The sequence below is a fragment of the Delphinus delphis genome, chromosome X, assembly GCF_949987515.2.
Source record: "Delphinus delphis chromosome X, mDelDel1.2, whole genome shotgun sequence".
Classification (NCBI taxonomy): domain Eukaryota; kingdom Metazoa; phylum Chordata; class Mammalia; order Artiodactyla; family Delphinidae; genus Delphinus; species Delphinus delphis.
In genome coordinates this window covers 58,740,923-58,760,517 of record NC_082704.1, presented here as the reverse complement: position 1 = coordinate 58,760,517, position 19,595 = coordinate 58,740,923, and the positions used below count along the sequence as shown (strand labels likewise).

At 36.2% G+C, this 19,595-nt stretch overlaps 1 pseudogene; it reads right to left on the bottom strand.

Annotated features, from left to right (window-relative positions):
* Positions 1 to 17,944: 17,944 nt before the first annotated feature.
* On the bottom strand, positions 17,945 to 18,358 carry LOC132418148 (ferritin light chain pseudogene; annotated as a pseudogene).
* Between the last annotated feature and the right edge of the window lie 1,237 nt (positions 18,359 to 19,595).

The window sequence follows — 19,595 nt, the reverse complement described above, 5'->3', positions numbered from 1 at the left end:
TAATCAAAACAGTATGGTACTGGCACAAAAACAGAAATATTGATCATTGGAACAGGATAGAAAGTCCAGAGATAAACCTATGCACCTATGGTCCACTAATCAATGACAAAGGAGGCAAGAATATACAATGGAGGAAAGACAGTCTCTACAATAAATGGTACTGGGAAAACTGGACAGCTTCATGTAGAAGAAAAATATTAAGACACTCTCTAACACCATACACAAAAATAAATTCAAAATGGATTGAAGACCTAAATGTAAGGCCGGCTACTATAAAACTCTTAGAGGAAAATATAGGCAGGACACTTTCTGACATAAATAGCAGCAAGATCTTTTTTACCCAGCTCCTAGAGTAATAAATATAAAAACACAAATAAACAAATGGTACCTAATTAAACTAAAACACTTTTGCATAACAAAGGAAACCATAAACAAAATGAAAAGACAGCCCACAGAATGGGAGAAAATATTTGCAAACAAAGTGAACAACAAGGGATTAATTTCCAAAATATGCAAACAGCTCATGCAGCTCAATAACAACAACAAAAGCAAATCAAAAATGTAAATGTATCTATCATGGAAGATAGACATTGAGACATTTCTCCAAAGAAGACATTCAAATAACCAAAAGGCACATGAAAAGGTTCTCAACATCACCAACTATCAGAGAAATGCAAGTCAAACTTCAATGAGGTATCACTTCACACCAGTCAGAACGGCCATTATCAAAAAATCTACGAAAATAAATGCTCGAGAGCATGTGAAGTAAAGGGAATACCCTTGCACTGTTGGTTGGCATGTAAATTGGTACAGCCACTATGGAGAACAGTATGAGGATTCCTTAAAAAACTAAAAATAGAGCTACATATGATACAGCAATCCCACTCCTGGGCATATACCTGGAGAAAACCATAATTTGAAAAAATACATGCACTCGAATGTTCATTGCAGCACTATTTACAATAGCCAGGACATGGAAGCAACCTAAATGTCTCTTGACAGAGGAGTAGATAAAGGAAATATGGTATATATATATACAGTAGAATATTACTTGGCCATTAAAATGAATGTAATAATGTCATTTACAGCAACATGAATGAACCTCAAGATTGTCATACTGAGTGAAGTAAGTCAGATAGAGAGGGACAAATATCACATGATATCGTTTTTATGTGGAATCTAAAAAAAAGAAATGGTACAAATGAACTTATTTACAAAACAGAAATACTGTTACAGATGTAGGAAACAATCTTATGGTTACCAGGGGGAAAGGGGGGGATAAATTGGAAGATTGGGATTGAAATATACATACTACTCTATATAAAATAGATAACTAATAAGAACCTACTGTATAGTACAGGACACTCTACTCAATAATCTGCAGTGAGCTATATGGCAAAGGAATCTAAAAAAGAGTGGATACATGTATATGTATCCACTGATTCACTTTGCTGTATAGCAGACACTAGCACAACATTGTAAATAAACTATACAGCAATAATTTTTTTAAAAAAAAGAAACACCTAAACACTCTACCAGAAAACTACCAGAGGCTATCAATGAATTCAGTAGTCTCATGATACAAAATTAATACACAGAAATCCATTGTTTTTCTATACACTAACAATGAAACATCAGAAAGATAAATTAAGGAAACAATCCCATTTACCATCACATCAAAACTCTTGAAATACCTAGGAATAAACTGACTTAAGGAGGCAACAGACCTATACTCTGAAAACTATAATACACTGATGAAACTAATCAAAGACAACACAAACAGATGGAAAGATATACTGTGTCCTTGGATTGGGAGAATCAATATTGTCAAAGCAAATATACTACCCAAGGAAATCTATAGATTCAATGTAATCCCTATCAAATTAACAATAGCATTTTTTTATAGAACAAGAACAAAATTTTTACAATTTGTATGGAAACACAAAAAACCCTGAATAGCTAAAGCAATATTGAGAAAGAAAAACAGAATGGGATGAAAAGGGCACTCTGACTTCAGAATATAATACAAGGCTACAGTAATCGAAAGAGTGTGATATTGGAACAAAAACAAAAATGTAGATCAATGAAACAGGAGAGAAATAAGCCCACCAACCTATGGTTAATTAATCTGTGACAAAAGAGGCAGAAATACACAATAGAGAAAAGACATTCTCTTCAATAGTGGTGCTGGGAAAACCTGACAGCTACATGTAAAAGAATGCAATTAAAACATTCTCTAACACCATATACAAAAATAAACTCAAAATAGATTAAAGAACTAAATGTAAGACTGGAGAATATAAAACACCTAGAGTAAAACTTAGGCAAAACACTTTTTTACATAAATAGCAGTCAATATCTTTTTGGATGCATCTTCTACAGTAATGGAAATAAAAAACAAAATAAACAATTGGGACCTAGTTAAAGTTAAAAGCTTTTGCACAGAAAAGGAAACCATAAAAAAAGGAAAAGGAAACCTACAGAATGGGAGAAAATATTTGCAAATGTTCCAATAATCTACAAAGTATACAAACAGCTCATATGCCTCAATACCAAAAAAAAAAAACAAAACAAACAAAAAATGGGCAGAAGATCTAAATAGACATTTCTCCAAAGAAGGCATACAGATGCCAAAAAGACACATGAAAAGTGCTTAACATCACTAATTATTAGAAGATTGCAAATCAAAGCTAGAATGAGGTATCACCTCACAACAGTCAGAATGGCCATCATGAAAAAATCTACAAATAATTAATGCTCGAGAGCTTGTGGAGAAAAGAGAAACCTCCTACAATGTTGGTGGGATTGTAAATTGTTGCAGTCACTATGGAGAACAGTATAGAAGTTCCTTAAAAAAAACAAAAAAATAGATTTACCATATGATCCTGCAATCCCACTCCTGGGCATATATCCGGGGAAAACCATAATTTGAACATATATACACACCCCAATATTCATTGCAGCACTATTTACAATAGCCAAGACAGGGAAGCAATCTATATATCAACCAACAGATTAATGGGTAAAGAAAATATGGTATATATAGACTATAGGATATTACTCAGCCATAAAAAAAAATAGAATGAGATAATGCCATTTGCAGCAGCATGTTTAGACTGAGAGTTTTTCATACTAAGTGAAGTGAGTGAGACAGAGAAATACAAATATATGATTTCACTTATGTATTGAATATAAAAAAAAGATACAAATAAATTTATATACAAACAGAAATAGACCTACAGACATAGAAACCAACTTATTGTTACCAAAGTGGAAAGTAGGGGGAAGGATAAATTAGAAGTTTGAGATTAACATATACACACTACTATATTTAAAATAGATAAAAAACAAGGACCTATTGTATAGCACCAGGAACTATACTCCATATTATATAATAATATATAAGATGAAAGAAGCTGAAAAAAGAAGATATATATGTATGTATAACTGAATCACATTGCTGTACACTTGAAACTAACACAATATTGTAAATCAGCTATACTTCAATAAAAAAATAAATTAATTAAAAAATATAAAAACAAAACCTACCAAAACATATGCAGTACATAAAAAGCAGTGCTCAGAAGGAAACAGTTGGCAGAAATGCCTATTAAAGAAAGAAAAATCTGAAATCAATAGATAAACTTTACACATTAAGAAACTTGGAAAAGAAGAGTAAGCTATATGCAAAGCTTGCTGAAAGGGAAAATAATAAATATTATATAAGATATAAAGAAATAAGGAATAGAAACACAATAGATAAGTAAACCCAAAAGTTGGTTCTTTAAAACAATCAAGAAAATTAACAAAACTTTAGATTAACACAGAAAATGAGAGAAGGAAATAACTAAAATCAGAAATAAAGCTGGGGATATTACCATTATCAATCTTACAAAGATAAGAGGGATAAAAGAGAATAGTATGGACAGTTGTACAGTAATTTATTATATAATCTAGAAGTGAACAAATTCCTTGAAACACACAAACTGCCTGAACTGACTCAAAAAGAAACAGAAAATCTCAACCAAACAATAGCAAGTTAAAAAAAAATTAGTAAACAAAAACATGCCAACCATGAAAAGTTTTGGATAATATGGCCTCTCCAGTGAATTCTAACAAACACAAATATTCAGTAGTAATCCTTTTCAACTTTTGCTAAATATTGAATACAGTGGAATGCATCCTAACTCATTTCATGAGGCCAGCATTACACTGATAATAAAGTCACATAAAGAAACCTCAAGAAAAGAAAATTGCATGTCACTATCCTTTATAAATATAGGTTCAAAACTCTCAACAAAATATTAGCAAATAGAATCGAGAGTATTACAAATCTTATTTATCATGACCAAATGGGATTTATCCCAAGAGTGCAAGGGTAGGTAAACATAAAAGAAATTTCAGTGTAATATGTCACATTAATAGAACAAAAAAAATGCACATGATTATCCCAGTTGATGGAAAATAATGTACTTGATAAAATCTAAATCTGTTTCATGATTAAAACTCTCAGAAAATTAACAACAGTGAGAAATCCCCTCAACATGAAAAAGTAGTATTAATAAGAAACCCACAGTTGACATTAAGATCAATCGTGAAGACAAAGTTTTCCTCCAACATCAGAAACAAGATAAGGGTGCTCACATTTCATACTGCTGTTTGACATTGTCCTGAAATTCTAGCTAGAGCTTGGGGGCAGAAAAAATAAATAAAAGGTATCCAAATTGAGAGGAAGAGTTAAAACTATCTCTATCTGAATATGACATTATCCTATATGTAGAAAATCCCAACAAATCCACACAAAAGCTACTAAAGCTAATTAATAAATTCAGCAGTTTCAGTGTACAAGAACAACACAAAAATCAGCTGTGTTTCTATACACCAGCAATGAACAATCCAAAAATGAAATTAAGAAAACAATTTTATTTACAATAGCATCAAAAAGTATTAGAAATAAATCTAACCAAGGAGGTGAATGTTTTGTATGCTGCAAAGTACAAAACATTGTTAAAACAAATTAAAGAAGACTGAAATAAATGGAAAGGCATCACATGTACATGGTTTAGAAGATAACATTACTATGATGACAATACTACTCTAAGTAAACTAGAGATTTAGTATAATTCCTATCAAAATTCCAACAGTGTTTTCCTCACAAATGGAAAATCTACTCATCTAATTCTTATGGAATTACAAGGGGCTCTTAATGTCAAAATAATCTTGAAAAAAAAAAGAAAGAAAAACACACTTTCAAAATTTGAAGCTTATGGCAAGCCTACAGTAACTTAAACTTTATGGTACTTACATAAGGACAGACATAGATAAAATAGAAAGCCAAGAAACAAACCCTAACATATATAGTCAATTTATTTTCAAAATGGTGCGAAGGCCAATAAATAGGGAAAGAACACCCTTTTTACCTAATGGTGCTGGGAAAGAAATGGATATAAACATGCAAAAGAATAAAGTTGAACTCTTACACCATATGTAAAAATTAACTCAAATTATGATCAAAGACTTAAACTTAAGAGATAAAACTATATAACTCCTAGAAGAAAACATTGGGGGAAAATTTCATGTTATTGAATTTGGCAGTGATTTCATGGATATGCCAAATAAAGCACAGAAAAAAATAGGTACATTAGGCTTTATTAATAGCAAACTTTAGTGCATCAAAGAATACTATCAGGAAAGAGTAACTACAACTTACACAGTATAAGAAAATATTTGCAAATATATATTTGATGAAGGATTAATATTCCAAATATGTTTAAAACCCCTAAAATATCAACAACAAGGAAAGTTCAAAAATGTGCAAAGGATTTGAATAAATATTTCTCCAAAGACAATATACAAATAGCTAACAAAGGTATGAAAAGATGTTCAGCATCATTAGTCATTGGGGAATGCAAGCAAAACCCACAATGTAGTACCACTTCACATCTACTAGGATGCCTATAATTTAAAAAAGAGAGAAAGAAAAAGCAGAAAATGAGTGCTGATGAGGATGTGAGAATTTGGAAACTTTGTGTACTGCTGGAGAAAATGTAAAATGGTGCAGACACTGTAGAAAACAGCTTGACAGTTTTAGCTTATGTTAAACATAAAACTACCATATGACCCAGCAATAGTCTACTCCTAGCTATACAAATTCAAAATAATTTAAAGCAGGTACTCAGATACTGTCCACCTTTGTTCATGATAGAAACATTATTCACAATAACCAAAAGGTATAAACAACCCAAGTATTCATCAAAAGATAAGTGACTGAACAAAATGTGGTATATACATAAAATGGAATATTATTCAGTCTTAAAATGGACTGAAATTTTGATATGTGCTACAGCATGAATAGACCTTGAAAATATGCTCTGTTAAATAGGTTTTACCAGAAAGATACATATTGTTTTAACCCACTTATATAAAGTATCTAAAATGACAAATTCATAGAATCAGAAAGTAAAGTAGAGTTTTCCAGGGCCTGGGAGGATGTGGGAAGGGAAAATTATTGTTTTATTGTTAAGGAGTTTTTATTGTCAGTGATAAAAACATTCAGATATAGAAGGCTGTGATCATTACAGAACACTGAGAAATGTATTTAATGCTACTGAATTATACACTTAAAAATTGTTATAATAAAAAAATTATGTTATATATATTTTAACACAATGAAAACAGTTAATTATAAAAAAGAAGAAAAAACAATGATACAAAAGAGATGGGAGAAGCACAAGGAAAGAAGGAAACTGACATTTACTGAATACCTATGACCTAGACATAATACTAAACATTGTCTTATAAATTATCTCATTGGTAATGACACTTAGAGGTAGTTATTATTCCTTTTAATGCACAGATTAGAAAGCCAAGCCTTCATGATATTAATAACCTAAGGTCATCTGAGATCACCAAATAGTCAATGTTATATGACTAGAATTAGAAGCCAAATTAATTCACACAAAATTTTATGATATCACATTCCTTTCCTACTGAGAGTGGAATATTCTACTGTATTATGTGATCAAAGTTTATATTCTGAGGAAAATAAAATCTTAAAACTTCAAGGTCCAAACACCCAGCACTCAGGAAAACTTACATGCCACATTATAAGTGGAGGGAAAAAAATCACTCAGAGCATGCAAGAGATACAAGCTTCTATTACATTTGTACTGGCAATTTCTGCTGACATTCAACTATCATTGCCTTCAAGTCATAATCATGCAAAATATAATTTTAGTATAAATGAAGCAACATACACACATACACATTTCTTGAAGGAAGGCATATGAAATTAACACATTTTATCCCATGATTCCCAGCCCCAACCAAAAAAACAAAAGAGCTATATTCTCCAAGTGGTTTCAAAGGACTTTAAGGTGACCAAGTGTATTGTGCTTGACCCCAATACTTGCTTTGCAAATAAGATTTAGTTTTAGCATCCTACCTCTTTATGAGTCCTTTCTTGACTAATTCAGTTGTGATTGTCCTCACTATGAAGAATTCACATAGTACTTATCTTTTCTTACATAACTTGGCATCTACTGTTTTGTAGCTGAGTTTATTCTTGACATAGCTGCTGATCTCTTCAACCAGAATATAAGTTCCTAGAGCAAAAGATGAGTACATTTCTAATATCTATATTCTTCAGATCATCTTCCATGTAGTTGAATGAAAGAGGCAGCAAAGTTACTGCTTAGTTAACATAAATGTACAACTTAAAGTTAGGAAACAAGCCATTGTGGGTTTGAATTCTGACTTCTGTCTAATAATACTGCAACATTTAGCAAGTTGCTTAACCTCCTTTAGTCTTAGTCTCCCCAATAATAATATCAACCTGATAGAGTCATTGTAAATACTAAAAGTGATCATTTATGTACACTAGTAACTAAAGAATGATAACTTCTTGTCATTAAAAGATGGGTGAAACTTTTGGTTAAAGATGGAGGAATAAAGGCATTTTTACAACATTTTTCTCTTTTGAAACTCAATTAATAATATGAAAAAAAACTACTCTTAGTGAAATAGGAAATTTGGTAAAAGCTCAAATCATAAATTACAAATTACCTAAAAAATGTTGAGATATCTAAAATAGCATGCTGAGCACTGACATTGTCACTTATTTATTCATTTGAAAACATGTATTGAGTATCTATTTTATACTAGGCAGTATGATAGGGGCTAAGAATACAATGATGAGCAAAAAAATTGACCCAGTTGTTCTCATCAAGAAACATGCTTTCTTGGACTTCTAAGGAAAAACATAAAAGTTTCCCAACTTAGATGTCATTATCCTGAAAGTGATATATAAATTATTTTTTATTCTAGTAATTGAATTTAAAGGTATGGGTAGGAAAAAGAAGTTAAAGAATATTTGCACACAATGAGCAAAAGTAAAGGAGGAAGAAAACATAAGACAATAAAAAGCATAAGAAGAACATGCACTGTAAGAGAACTTGCCCAAGAACATGCAAGAATATTAACAAAGAATCCTTTACAGTCTCAAATATATGTTATCTATCTATATTATCTATCTGCCTATCTATCTATCTATCTATCTATCTATCTATCTATCTATCTATCTGTAATATAGATATAGATAACATAGTATCCCTAAAGGGACTTAAAAGGAGTATCAGAAAATGAAAGTAAAATAAAAACAAACTGGCAGTGTTCAAGAAAGAGAGAAAAGCAAGGAGATTAAAACCAGAAAAACTATGACTGGAAAAAAAATGTTGGATTGGCTCAGGGAAATTTTAGAAATTGAAAATTAAGAAATGAATATATCCAAATTATTATAGATGTGTGGCCAAGATGGCAGAGTAAGAAGATCCTGAGCTCAGCTCCTCCCATAGGCACCCTAAAATTACAACTATTTATGGAGCAACTATGTATTAGAACAACCTGAAGAATGATTTTCCACAACTAAAAATATAAAGAAGGAACCACAATGAAACAGGTAGAAGGGGTGAAGATGTGACATACTCAAGACCCAGACCCCTGGGTAGTTGACCCACAAAAGGGAGGATAATCATGATCACAGAGATTCTCCCCAAGGAGTGAAGGATTGGATCCCAACATCAGACTCCTCAGCCCCAGGATCCTGCATCATAAATAAGAACCCCTAGGATGTCTGGCTTTGACACTAAGAGGGGCTGGTGTATGGGAGATCAAGAGGGCTGTAGAAAAAAGAGACTCTGCATTTAAATGGCACATGCAAAATCCCATAAACTCTAAATCCCAGTGTAGAAGCATTAATTTGAAAGGAGCCTGTGTCACAACCACTAGCTGATCTTGGATAGACTCCCAGACATGCAGGAGGCAACTGGGACTCCCCTTGGAAACATAGACAGTGGTGGTGGCCATTTTCCAGAGCTTGTTCTATCCCAAAGACACTGATGCTGGCAAGCACCATTTTGGTGTCCTCCTACAAACCTCTTTATGTTCAGGGCTTACCTGCCCACCAGAGTGCTGGTACCAGCACCAGAATCCACTGTGCTATGCAACCAGCTATGCTAGGACACAATCCTGCCCACCAATGGGCTGGCAAACACCATAAAAGGCAGGTTCTGGCAACAAAAGTGCCAAAGGCCAACCTCCACCCACCCTGCACCCAGAGTAGTTGATCCCACAGCAACAGAAGGGCCCACACAGTACACATAGAGAGCATCATCAGAGCATATAGCTCTAGTTATCAGAGGGGAGTGTGATGCTGAATATCTAAGATGTCTCCTACAGAAGGCCAGTTTTCCAGATTGGGAAAGGTAACTGACCTATTCAATACATGGAAATACATGCAAAGAATAAGGCAAAATTAGGAAACTGAGGAACATATTCCAAAAAAAAAAATAATAGACAAAATCTAGAGAAATAACTTAAAAAGTGGAGATAAGCAATCTACCCAATAAGAAGCTCAAGGTAATGACTTATCATGCTAAAAAACTCAGGAGAAAAATGGATGAAAAATGATAAATTTGAAAAAGGGTTATAAAATATTAAAGAAGAGCTAAACAAAATTGAAGAATGCAGTAGCAAATAAAAAATATACTAGAAGTAATCAAGTGTAAATTAGATAATACAGAGGAAAGGTCAGTGAACTGGAAAACAGAGTAGTGGAAATTGCCCAAGTTGAAGAGAAAAAAATAAAAGAAAAATAATAATTAGCATAGTTTAAGAAACTTTTGAAACAACATCAAGTTTACTAAGATTTTCATTATAGGGGTCCTCTAAGGAAAAGAGAGAGAGAGCGAGAAAAGGGAAGAAAACTTATATGAAGAAATAATAGCTAAGAACTTCCAAAACCTGGGAAAGGAAACAGATATTCATGTTCAGTAAGCAGATCCCCAAACAAAATAAACCCAAAGAAGTCCAAACCAAGACATAAGTAAAATGTCCAAATTTGAAGATTAAAAAAAGAATCTTAAAGGAGCAAGAGAAAAGCAACTAGTTACAAACAAGGCAAGTTCCATAAAATTATCAGCTGACCTTTCACAAGAAACATTGCAGGCCAGAGGGTAGTGGCACAGTATATTCAATGTGATGAAAGGAGAAAACCTACAACCAAGAATACTGTACCCAGTAAGACTATCATTCAATTTTGAGGGAGAGATAAAGAGTTTTACAGATAGGCAAAAGCTAAAAGGGTTCAGCATCAATAAATAGGCTTAATATAAAGAAATGTTAACAGGCATTTTCTAAGCTGAAAGAAGACCAGAACTAGAAGTATGACAATTACAAATGAAAAAAATCTCATTGTTAAAGGCAAATTTACAATAAAGGTAGTAGGTCAACCACTTATAAACCTAGTAAAATGATTAAAGGACAAAGGTAGTAAAATTATCTATGTCCACAATAAGTAGTTAATGGATATACAAAACAAAAATATGTAAAATATGATATCAAAAACATTAAACGTGAGGGAGGGTGTAAAAATGCAGGGTTGTTAGAATGAGTTTTACCTTAAATACTATCAACTTAATGATATATGTATATATATATATATATATATATATATATATAGAGAGAGAGAGAGAGAGAGAGAGAGAGAGAGAGAGAGAGAGAGAGAGAGAGAGAGACCAAAACCCAAAAAACCTATAATAGTTATACACAGAAAAAAAGAGAAAGGAATCCAAACACAACACTAAAGATGATCCTCAAATCACAAGGGAAGAGGGAAAAAGATGAAGAAGTGAACAGAAAAGAACTACAAAACTGCCTGAAAACAATGAACAAAATGGCAATAAGGACATGCCTAACAAGCATTACTTTAAATGTTAGTGGATTAAATGGTCCAATTAAAAGGCATAGGGTGGCTAAATGACTGAAACAAAAAACAAGACCCATATATATGCTGCCTACAAGAGACTCACTACAGATCTAAAGAAACACACAGACTGAAAGTGAAAGGATGGAAAAAGGTATTCCATGCAAATGAAGATGAAAAGAAAGTTAGGGTGGAAATACTTGTATCGGCTTTAAAACAAAGACTGTAAGAAGAGACAAAATAAGGATATTCTATAATGATAAAAGGATTAATCCATCAAGAAGATATAAAGGGGGCGGAGTCAAGATGGCAGAGTATGAGGACACAAAGTTAGCATCTCCTCACATGTAGGGCATCTACCTCACATGTAGGGCATTGGTGGGGGACATCTCCTCACATGTAGGGCATTGGTGGGGGACATCAGACACCAACGAGGATGCGAGGATGGGAGGAACTGCTGAGTGACCAGGTAGGATGCTGGGGGGAGTGAGGGGGGAAGATAAGTGGAGGTGGTACAGGACTGGGACCCTTGAGGGGTGGCCAGAAGAGGAAGGGTTCTCCCACCTGGAGGGGCCCACTCACCATGAAGGGATCAATGGGGAAGGGGCAAGACCAAAGGGTGATAGGAGGATAGGCAGGGAACACGGCCAGCATTTCCCCCACCCACCCGGGCCCAGGAAGCACACTGAGGTCCAAGGCCAGTTCTTCCCTCTTCCAAGGCCCCCTGTAGCTATGTGGGACCTGGGGGAATGGAAGGGAGGGAGGGGAGAGGAAAAGTAGAGGCAATATGAGATTGGTACTCTGAGAGGCGGCTGGGTGAGGGTAGGGGTTCCCAAGCTCAGAAGGGACCCACTCATGGTGAAGAGATCAGTGGGGAAAGAAGAGATCCTAGGGGAATTAGAGGATGAGAAGGGAAAGCAGCCAGCATTTCCCCTGCCCACTTGGGTCCTGGCAAGCATGCTAGGGTCCTGAGCCTAAACCTCTGCACTCCAAGGCCCCCTCCAACTGCATGGGTCCTGAACCTAGAATCCACCACTGCCTAAACCCCTCAATTGCCTAAGCCTCACTCCTGCCTAATCTCTGCCCCCAACAGCCAAGGCCTTTTCTGCATTTTTTTTCCTACTGTAGTTCTATTTTACTTTGGTGGTGTTGTTTCATGTAGATTTTTATTTTTTTCTAATATATATTTTTATTTTTCTCATTTTATTTTATTTTTTATTCTTTGTTATTGTTCTGCTTCTTTTCTCCTCACACTGCACAGCTTGTGGAATCTTGTTTCACAGGCCGGGGATCTGGACTGAGCTTCCATATTGGGAGTGTGGGATACAAACTGCTTGGACTAACAGAGAACTTCAGATCCCAGGGAATATTCATCAGTGTGAAGTCTCCCAGAGATCCTTATCTCAGAACCATGACCTGGCTCTACCCAACTGCCTGCAAACTTCAGTGCTGGAAGCCTCAAGCCAAACAAAAAGTAAGACAGTAAAAAAGCCCTATCCATCAAAAAAAAATGAGATGATAAAAAAAGCATTACATATGAAGGTGTGAGGTAAATACCTACAAGACCAAATAAATGAAGAGGAAATAAGCACCCTACCTGAAAAATAATTCAGAGTAATGATAATAAACATGATCGAAAATCTCAAAAATAGAATGGAGGCATGGATTGAGCACATACAAATGTTTAACAAAGACCTAGCAGAACTAAAGAACAAACAAACAGGGATGAACAACAAAATAATAGAAGTGAAAAATAGACTAGAAGGAATCAATAGCAGAATAACTGAGGCAGAAAAACGAATAAGTGAGCTGGATGATAGAATGGTGGAAATCACTGCCACAGAACAGAATAAAGAAAAAAGGATGAAAAGAATTAAGGAGTCTCAGAGACATCTGGGACAATATTAAATGGACCAACATTGGAATTATAGGGGTCCCAGAAAAAGAAAAGAAAAATAAAGGGTATGAGAAGATATTTGAAGAGATTATAGTCAAAAACTTCCCTGACATGGGAAAGGAAATAGCCAACCAAGTCCAGGAAGTGCAGAGAGACCCATAGAGGATAAACTCTAGGAGAAACACACCAAGACACATATTAATCAAACTAACAAAAATTAAATTCAAAGAAAAAATATTGAAAGCACCAGAGGAAAAGCAATATATAACATATAAGGGAATCCCCATAAGGTTATCAGTTGATTTTTCAGCAGAAATAAGCAGGTCAGAAGGGAGTGTCAGGATTTATTTATAGTGATGAAAGGGAAAAACCTACAACCAAGATTGCTCTACCCAGCAAGTATCTCATTCAGCTTTGATGGAGAAATCAAAAGCTTTACAGACAAGCAAAAGCTAAGAGAATTCAGCACCACCAAACCAGTTTTACAACAAATGCTAAAGGAACTTCTCTAGGTGGAAAACACAAAGGAAGAAACAGAACCACAAAAACAAACCCAAAACAATTAAGGAAATGCTAATAGTAGCATACATATTGATAATTACCTTGAATGTAAATGGATTAAATGCTCCAAACAAAAGATACAGACTGTCTGAATGGATGCAAAAACAAGACCCTTATGTTTGCCGTCAACAAGAGACCTGTTTCAGACCTAGGGACACATACAGACTGAAAATGAGGAGATGGAAAAAGATGTTCCATGCAAATGGAAATCAAAAGAAAGCTGGAGTAGCAATACTCATATCACATAAAACAGACTTTAAAATAAAGACTGTTAAAAGAGATAAGGAAGGACACTACATAACAATCAAGATGTCAATCCAAGAAGAATATATAACAATTGTAAATATATAGGAGCACTTTAATACATCAGGCAAATGCTAACAGCCATAAAAAGGGAAATTGACAGTAACACAATAATAGTGGGGGACTTTAACACCTCACTTACCAATGGATAAATCATCCCAGCAGAATATAATTAAGGAAACACTATGCTTAAATGAAACAATAGACCAGATAGATTTGACTGATATGTATGAGACAATCCACTCAAAAGCAGAGAATACACTTTCTTCTATAGTGCACATGGAACATTCACCAGGATAGATCACACCTCGGGTCACAAATCAAACCTTGGAAAAGTTAAGAAAATTAAAATCACATCCAGCATCATTTTGGACCACAACACTATGAAATTAGAAATCAATCACAGAAAAAAAAAAGCACACACATGGAGGCTAAACAGTGTGCTGCTAAGTAATCAAGAGATCAATGAAGAAATCAAACAGGAAATTAAAAAATACCTAGAAATAAATGACAACAAAAACATTATGACCCAAAACCTATGGGACACAACAAAAGCAGTTCTAATAGGGAAGTTTATAACAATTCAATCTCACCTCAAGAAACAAAATAAATCTCAAATAAACAACCTAACTTTATACGTAACACAACTAGATAATGAAGAACAAAGATAACCCAAAGTTAGTCAAAGGAATCATAAAGATCAGAACAGGAATACATGAAGTAGAAATGAAGAAAACAAAAGCAAAAATCAATAAAACTAAAAGTTTGTTCTTTGAGAAGGTAAACAAAATTGATAACCATTTAGCCAGACTCATCAAGGAAAAAAAGGGAGAGGACTCAAATCAATAAAATAAGAAATAAAGAAGGAGAAATTAGAACTGACACTGCAGAAATCCAAAGGATCATAAGAGACTACTATGAGGAACAATATGCCACTAAAATATACACCCTGGAAGAAATGGACAAATTCTTGGAAAGTGACAACTTTCCAAAACTGAACCAGGAAGATTTAGGAAATATAAACAGACAAATCACAAGTAATGAAATTGAAACTGTAATTAAAAATCTTCCAACAAACAAAAGTCCACGACCAGATGGGTTTACAGGCAAACTCTATCAAACATTTAGAGAAGAGCTAAAAGCTATCCTTCTAAGATTCTCCCAAAAAATTGTAGAGGGAAGAACATTCCCAAACTCGTTCTACAATGCCATCATCACTCTGATACAAAAACCAGACAGAGATATCAGAAAAAAAGAAAATTACAGAAGAATATCACTGATGAACATAGGCACAAAAATCCTCAACAAAATACTAGCAAAGAAAATCCAAGAAGACATTAAAAGATCATACAACATGATCAAGTGGGATTCATCCCAGGAATGCAAGGATTCTTCAATATACGCAAACCAAATAATGTGATACACTATATTAACAAATTAAAGAATAAAAACTTTATGACCATCTCAATAGATGGTGAAAAACTTTTGAAAAAATTCAACACATTTATGATAAAAAAAACTCTCCAGAAAGTGGGCATAGAGGGAACCTACCTCAACATAATAAAGGGCATATACAACAAAGCCACAGCAAACACCATTCTCAATGGTGAAAAACTTAAAGCATTTCCTCTAAGACCCGGAACAAGACAAAGATGTCCACTTTTGCCACTCTTATTCAACGTAGCTGTGGAAATCCTAACCATGGCAATCAGAGAAGAAAAATAAATAAAAAGAATATGAATTGGAAAAGAAGAAATAAAACTGTCACTATTTTGATGACATGATACTATACATAGAAAACTCTAAACATGCCACCAGAAAACTACTAGAGCTAATCAGTGAATTTGGTAAAGTTGCAGGATACAAAATTAATGCAAAGAAATCTCTTGCATTCTTATACACTAACAATGAAGGATCAGAAAGACAATTTAAGGAAACAATCCCATTGACCATCACAACAATAAAATAGAATATCTAGTAATGAACCTACCTAAGGAGGCAAAAGACCTGTACTCAGAAAACTATAAAATACTGATGAAAGAAATCAAAGATGACATAAACTTATGGGGAAATATACCATGCTCTCAGATTGGAAGAATCAATATTGTGAAAATGACTATACTACCCAGAACAATCTACAGATTCAATGCAATCCCTATCTAATTACCAATGGCATTCTTCACAGAATTAGAACAAAAAATTTTAGACTTTTCATGGAAACATGAAAGACCCTAAATAGCCAAAGCAATCTTGAGAAAGAAAAATTGATCTCCAGCAATTGAGCTCCCCAACTTCAGACTATACTACAAAGCTTCAGTATGGTACTGGCACAAAACAGAAATATACTTCAATGTTACAGGATAGAAAGCCCAGAGATAAATCCACATGCTTATTATCCCCTAATATATGACATGCTTCTTGTCCCCTAATATATGACAATAAGCATGTGGATATATGTCCCCTAATATATCCACATGCTTATTGTCCCCTAATATATTGTCCCCTAATATATGTCCCCTAATATATGACAAATGATGCAAGAATATACAATGGAGAAAAGACAGCCTCTTCAATAATTTGTGCTGGGAAAACTGGACAGCTACATGTAAATGGATGAAATTGGAACACTACCTAACACCATACACAAAAATAAACTCAAAATGTATTAAAGACCTAAATGTAAGACCAGACACTGTAAAACTCTTAAAGGAAAACAAAGGAAAAACACTATTTGACATAAACCTGAGCAAGATCTTTTTGACCCACTTCCTAGAGTAATGAAAATAAAAACAAAAATAAACAAATGGGATCCATGAAACTTAAAAGCTTTTGCACAGCAAAGGAAACCGTAAGCAAGACGTAAAGACAACCCTCAGAATGGGAGAAAGTATTTTCAAATGAAGCAATGGACAAAGAATTGATCTCTAAAATATACAAACAGCTCATGGAGCTCAATCACAAAAAAAACAAACAACCCAAGAAAAAATGGGCAGAAGATCTGAATAGATATTTCTCCAAGGAAGACATACAGATGGACAAGAGACACATGAAAACATGTTCAGCATCACTAATTATTAGAGAAATGCAAATGAAAACTGCAATGAGATATCACCTCATGCCAGTCAGAATGGCCATCATCAAAAAATCTACAAACAATAAATGCCAGAGATGATGCAGAGAAAAGGGAACCTCATGCACTGTTGGTGGAAATATAACTTGATACAGCCACTGTGGAGAACAGTATGGAGGTTCCTTAGAAAATGAAAAATAGACCTACCATATGACCCAGGAATCCCACTTCTGGGCATATAACCTGAAAAACCTTTAATTCAAAACTACACATGTACCCCAGTATTCATTGCAACACTATTTACAATAGCCAGGACATGGAAATAAGCTAAACGTCCATTGACAGATGAATGGATAAGAAGATGTTGTACATATATACAATGTAATATTACTCAGCCTTAAAATCAAATAAAATTGTGGCATTAATAGAGATGTGGATAGACCTAGAGACTGTCATAGAGTGATGTATGTCAGAAAGAGAAAAGCAAATACCATATATTAATGCATATATGTGGAGTCTAGAAAGATGATACAGATGAACCTATTTCCAGGGCAGGAAGAGTGACGCAGGTGCAGATAACGGACATGTGGACCCTGGGGGAAAATGAAGGGTGGGATGATTTGGGAGATTAGTATTGACACATTTAAACTATTATGTGCAAAATAGATAGCTAGTGGGAATCTTCTGTATAGCACAGAGAGCTCATCTCGGTGCTCTGTGATGACCTAGATGGGTGGGAAGGGGTGTTGGGAGGGAGTTTCAAGAGGGAGGGAATATATATATATACATATAGCTGATTAAGGTCACTATACAGCAGAAACTAGTACAACATTGTAAAGCAAATTTACTCCAATTAAAAAAAAACATAGTGGGAGTCTGCGCGGGCGGAACCCAGGGCGCGCAGATCCGATAGTGCCTGGTTCAGGTTCTTCTCCCTGAGAATGGCGGCTTCCACAGTGTCCTGGGTTTCACCCCACTGATCTTGAGAAGGCTTCCGCACATCTTGGAAAAGGGCGTGGCTCCAGCACCGGTTTTGCATTTTCAAGAGACGCTGGGCGCCCTCGCGCTTTTCCTCGGCCAATTCCTGAAGAAAGTGTCCCACGCCATGCAGAGCCGCATCGTCGGGGTCAAAATAGGAGCCCAGAGAGAGATGTGGGCCATCACCACAGATCCAGAGCCTAAGGAGGAGGCCAGCATCCCTTGAAGAAGGATTGTGAAACACTGCCACAAGTATATACTGTCTGATATATTTGCTGGAGCAAGTCATCGTAACACCTGGATCTGAACTATTGCTCTGATACACCAGAAATACATCTACACGTGGAACAACTCCTACAGAACACCTACTGAAGGCTGGCAGAAGACCTCAGACCTCCCAAAAGGCAAGAAACTCCCCACGTACCTGGGTAGGGCAAAAGAAAAAAAAGAATAAACAGAGACAAAAGGATAGGGACGGCACCTGCACCAGTGGGAGGGAGCTGTGAAGGAGGAAAAGTTCCCACACACTAGGAAGCCCCTTCGCGGGCGGAGACTGCGGGAGGTGGAGGGGGGAGCTTCGGAGCCGCGGAGGAGTGCACAGCAACGGGTGCGGAGGGCAAAGCGGGGAGATTCCCGCACAGAGGATCGGTGCCGACCGTCACTCACCAGCCCGAGAGGCTTGTCTGCTCACCTGCCGGGGCGGGCGGGGCTGCGAGCTGAGGCTCTGAGGCCCGGGTTTCGGTTTCCGACGGAACGCAAGGAGAGGACTGGGGTTGGCGGCTTGAACATAGCCTGAAGGGGTTAGTGCACCACAGCTAGCCGGGAGGGAGTCCAGGGAAAAGTCTGCACCTGCCGAAGAGGCAAGAGACTTTTTCTTCCCTCTTTGTTTCCTGGTGCGTGAGGAGAGGGGTGTAAGAACGCTGCTTAAAGGAACTCCAGAGACAGGCGCGAGCCGCGGCTAAAAACGCGAACCCCAGAGACGGGCGGGAGACGTTAAGGCTGCTGCTGCCGCCACCAAGGGGCCTGTGTGCGAGCACAGGTCACTCTCCACACCCCTCTTCCGCGGAGCCTGTGCAGCCCGCCACTGCCACGTTCCCGGGATCCAGGGACAACTTCCCCGGGAGAACACACAGCGGGCCTCAGGCTGGTGCAAAGTCACGCCGGACTTTGCTACCGCAGGCCCGCCCCGCATTCCATGCCCCTCCCTCCCCGCCGGCCTCAGTACGCCAGAACCCCCGAATCAGCGGCTCCTTTAACCCCGTCCTGTCTGAGCAAAAAACAGACGCCCTCCAGTGACCTACACGCAGAGGCAGGACCAAATCCAAAGCTGAGCCCCTGTGAGCTGTGAGAACAAAGAAGAGAAAGGGAAATCTCTCCCAGCAGCCTCAGAAGCAGTGGATTAAAGCTCCACAATCAACTTGATATACCTTGCATCTGTGGAATACATGAATAGACAACCAATCATCCCAAATTAAGGAAGTGGACTTTAGGAGCAAGATCTATGATTTTTTTCCCTATTCCTCTTT